Source organism: Myotis lucifugus, unplaced genomic scaffold (assembly GCF_000147115.1).
Source record: "Myotis lucifugus unplaced genomic scaffold, Myoluc2.0 scaffold_46, whole genome shotgun sequence".
NCBI lineage: Eukaryota > Metazoa > Chordata > Mammalia > Chiroptera > Vespertilionidae > Myotis > Myotis lucifugus.
This window is the reverse complement of record NW_005871094.1, coordinates 177,303-182,159: the sequence shown is the minus strand read 5'-3', so window position 1 is coordinate 182,159 and position 4,857 is coordinate 177,303. Positions and strand designations below refer to the sequence as shown.

Genomic DNA, 4,857 nt, shown 5'->3' with positions numbered 1-4,857 from the left:
AATAAAAATAATCAGGTTTGCTTGGATTCTCCAGATTTGTATTAATTTGAAATGATTATACAAACTATTTTTGTTCACCAAGCTTAGGAGGAAAGGGGTGGGAGAAGCCTGATAAATGAAAATTAAAGTGTATCTTCCAAGGCAAAATATATTAATATGAATACATATAAACAATGATGTACTTTTCAGGTTAAAAGAAACATACCCATGTTTAACAGACAACTCTCAGAGTGAAGGCTGGGGTGGCAGGATGGTTGGGGAGAGATTAGCCAAAGAACTTATATGCATATATGCATAACCCAAGGGCACAGACAATAGTGTTGTGAAGGCCTGGGGAGGGGCAGGTGAAAGATGAAGGGGTTAATGGAGGGAAAAACAGGGACACCGGTAATACTTTGAACAATAAAGAGAAATTAAAAAGGAAAAAGAAGCATACCCATGTTTAAATAAAGGACTGGTGAAATAATTGTGTATTAAAAGAATTTTTTCCTCCCAGGATTGGAAACAATTATAATACATTTTATGAGATAAATTAAAGGCCATGAGACAGGTTATTGCCATCATTGCTTCTCCTTCACATATCACTATCCATAATTGTGACATTTTGAACCCACCAACTGTCCTTCCCTACCTTGATTATTTAACCTCTGTGAAAAAATTGTCTATGTCTGTCCACATCTTTGAATATTTCCTTTGTAGAGCATGGGTTAATCTCAGCAGGTTTGAAATGACAAAATACTTATTTCCAAAACAGCACACAGCATAACTGAACTTTGACATTAGTACAGAACATATTAAGTTCTGTAACCATAGGGCAGTGAGTTGTTTGGGGCAGATGTACCAGCAATGTTCAGTATTAGTCATTGGATTCATAACTTGCACCTGGTTTGGGGAGGGTTGAGAGTTTAGGCTTTCAATAATCAAACACTGTCTCAAACTTAGTAACGCACCTTTTAATAAGTTTAATTTAATTTTCTTCATTAATAGTTCACACTTAAACACAAAAACTAAAGCTTGTCAAGCAAGTTATGCTACCACAGATTCTACACTTGATCTTAGCCAAAAGGCCGAGAAGCGATGTGCTACCACAGATTCAAATTCACTCTTGGCATATGAATCTTTTCCAAAAGTAAATTCACCTTAAATCTGGGCTAGCCTGCAAATAGCATGAAATAAAACAGCAAATGTTGATTCAATCAGTGTTTTCTGGTAAACATTGATCATTCTTTGCCTATTTGTAGGGTAAATAATACTTTTTCTTGAATGACCATCTTTTTATGTTTTAATTAAATCTTTATTGTTCAGATTATTACAGTTCCTCTTTTTTCCCCCATAGCTCCCCTCCACCTGTGTCCCCCCTCACCCTTCACCCTCATCCCCCCCACCGTCCTCATCCATAGGTGCACAATTTTTGTTCAGTCTCTTCCTGCATCCCCCACACCCCTTTCCCCCCCAAGAATAGGCAATCCACTCCCTTTCTATGTCCCTGATTCTATTATAATCACCAGTTCATTCTATTCATCAGATTATTTATTCACTTGATTTTTAAATTTACTTGTTGATAAATGTGTATGTGTTGTTCATAGTTTGTATTTTTACCATTTTCTTCTTCTTCCTCTTCTTAAAGGATACCTTTCAGCATTTCATATGATACTGGTTTGGTGGTGATGAACTCCTTTAGCTTTTTCTTATCTGTGAAGCTCTTTATCTGACCTTCAATTCTGAATGATAGCTTTGCTGGATAAAGTAATCTTGGTTGTAGGTTCTTGCTATTCATCACTTTGAATATTTCTTGCCACTCCCTTCTGGCCTGCAAAGTTTCTATTGAGAATCAGCTGACAGTTGTATGAGTACTCCCTTGTAGGTAACTGACTTTCTTTCTCTTGGTGCTTTTAAGATTCTCTCTTTGTCTTTTGCTCTTGGCATTTTAATTATGATGTGTCTTGGTGTGGTCCTCTTTGGATTCCTTTTGTTTGGGGTCCTCTGCACTTCCTGGACTTGGAAGTCTATTTCTTTCACCAGGTAGGGGAAGTTTTCTGTCATTATTTCTTCAAATAGGTTTTCAATATCTTGCTCTCTCTCTTCTTCTGGCACCCCTATAATTCAGATGTTGGTACACTTGAAGCTGTCCCAGAGGCTCCTTACAGTATCTTCGTATTTTTGGATTCTTTTTTCATTTTGCTTTTCCGGTTGGGTGTTTTTTGCTTCTTCATATTCCAAATATTTGACTTGATTCTTGCGATACTCTAGTCTGCTGTTGGGGTTCTTATAATATTCTTTATTTCAGTCAGTGTATGCTTAATTTCTAGTTGGTCCTTTATCACAACCTCGAGGGTCTCATTAGATTTCTTGAGGGTCTCATTAAGTTTATGGGCGGGGCGGAGTCCCAGGGGATCAACAGAGTAGTGCGAGCAGTTAGGGCTGCTCTCAGTCCTGCCCTCAGATGCCCTGCTTCTCAGTGTTCTGGAAATCGCTGCAAGCACCCCCAAGAGAAAGCTGCCCTCGAATTCTGATCTATGCCAGACAGCTCAGTTTCTCCCGTATGAGTCTGGGTCCCCAGAGACTCGCCCAGAACTGGAGCTCAGAGCTTGAGACTCCCTCCGATTGAAAAAGACAACTGTGCCCTCAGCCGCCAACCCTCTCCGCATGCGCCTCTGTACCTCTGTATTTTACTTCTGCACCACACCTCCTCTGAGTCTCGGTATGCTTTTCTCTTTCCTTCTAGTTGTAGAATTTCCACTCGGTATGCTTTTCTCTTTCCTTCTAGTTGTAGAATTTCCACTCAGCCAGCCTTCCTGTGGTTCTGGATGATGTCTGTTCCATCTTTTAGTTGTAGTTTTGAAGTGGTTGTGCGAGGCAGCTATCTCCGGTGTTTACCTATGCCACCATCTTGGTTTCTTGAATGACTGTCTTTTAAAAACTTTGAAAACTATTGCCTTTTACCCCAATACTACTATCGTCATCCTTGCTCTTCTGAAAAATGTAGAAAACAAATTCTAAAACTAAAAACTATTGAAGTTCTCAAAGACTTAAATTTCCACATCTCAAGGTATTCCCATTAGCTTTAATGACGTCAGCACTCCCATTATGAGTCAATGTCAGATTACCCTGTGCATTTAGGAATGTCCTCTCTAGTCATAGTCTTTGTGAAACTGCATGTTGATGTGACTAAATACTACTAATCTCATCATTGTACAGGTAAGGTACAAGTGTGCTTTCAACTTAACCACATACACAGTCTGAATGACCTGAGAATCTGGAGGTCAGATTCAAAACACAATACAAAAAAATGAACGTTACAAAATTTAAAAATTTCTGCTCCATAAAAGACATAATTAAGAGATTGAAAAAAGCAAACTACAGACTGGGGGAAAAATTGCAAACCACATGTACAGTAAATACCATGTATGAAAAATGTACCAAGAAATCTCCAAACGCAACACTAAGACAAACAAAAAATTAAAAAATAGGCAAAAGACTAGAAAAGGCACTTAGCAAGAAGAAATGAAGTTGTCAAGTAAGTACATGGAAAAATGTTCAACATCATTATCCACATGGGAATTGAAAATTAAAATAAGCAGGGGATACCATGACAAATCTATCGAAGGACAAGAGTAAAAAAATACAAACAACAGCAAATTGTGTCAAGGATGGAGAACAACTGTAACTCATATGCATTGTTGGTGGGGATGCAAAATGTTCCAACCATTGAGAAAAGCAGTTTGGCAGCTTCCTACATAGTCAAACACACCACATGATTCAACCATCTCACTGCTGGAGAAATGAAAACTAATGTTCATACAAACACCTGTATGCAAATGTTTATAGCAGTTCTATCCACAATCACCAAAAATTGAAAACCAACTAAAGGTCCTTCAAATAGACAAACTGTGGTACAAATATATAATGGAACAAGAGGCCCAGTGCACGAAATTCGTGCACTGGTAGGGTCCCTAGTGGCTGCCGGCTGCTGGCCTGTACTCCCTCTCTTTCCCCAGCCGCCTATAGCTGCTGCCACTGCTGCCAACCAGAGTCTCCCTCCCTTCCCCAAGTTGCCTGCTGCCACCACTGCTGCCAGCTGGGGCCTCCCTCCCTTCCCCCGGCTGGCCCAGCCCCCTGGTCGAACTCCCAGTTGAGGGGACAATTTGCATACTGTGCTTTTATTATACAGGAGACTATGCAACAATAAAAACTAAAGAAGCTATTGATACAAGCCACAACCTGGTTGGATCTCAAACAGATTATACTCACTGAAAGAAGGCAATTTCAAAAGACTATATATACTGTATGATTCCATTCATATGATATTCTCAAAAGATAAAACAATAGGAATGAACAAGAGCAAGTGACTTCTCCAGGGGGTGCAGGTGGTGGAGGGGACGATTATAAAGAAATAACATGAAGGCATTCTCTGGGTTATAGAAGGTTTCAGTATCCTACATGTGATGGTTGTTATATAAATCTACACATGTGCTAAAATTCATAGAGCTAGAAAGTCAATAATAAAGAGACATTCTAGCCGAAACTGGTTTGGCTCAGTGGATAGAGCATCGGCCTGCGGACTAGACGGTCCCAGGTTCGATTCCGGTCAGGGGCATGTACCTGGGTTGCGGGCACATCCCCAGTAGGAGATGTGCAGGAGGCAGCTGATCAATATTTCTCTCTCATCGATGTTTCTGGCTCTCAATCTCTCTCCCTTCCTCTCTGTAAAAAATCAATAAAATATTTTTTTTTTAAAAAAAAAAGAGACATTCTAGCTAACACCTTAGCACACAAAGGTGGCAATTAGTGATGGACTGATTTGACAACTGATATAGAGGACCATTACTGCCCACATTCCACACTGCCCCATGCTGG

The 4,857-nt window shown here is 39.7% G+C and overlaps 1 non-coding gene across 1 annotated transcript; it reads right to left on the bottom strand.

The window, feature by feature from the left end:
* Positions 1–891: 891 nt before the first annotated feature.
* On the bottom strand, positions 892–1,079 carry LOC111825921. Its single transcript, XR_002829153.1, has one exon. It is a non-coding gene; the product is annotated as a U2 spliceosomal RNA (small nuclear RNA).
* Between the last annotated feature and the right edge of the window lie 3,778 nt (positions 1,080–4,857).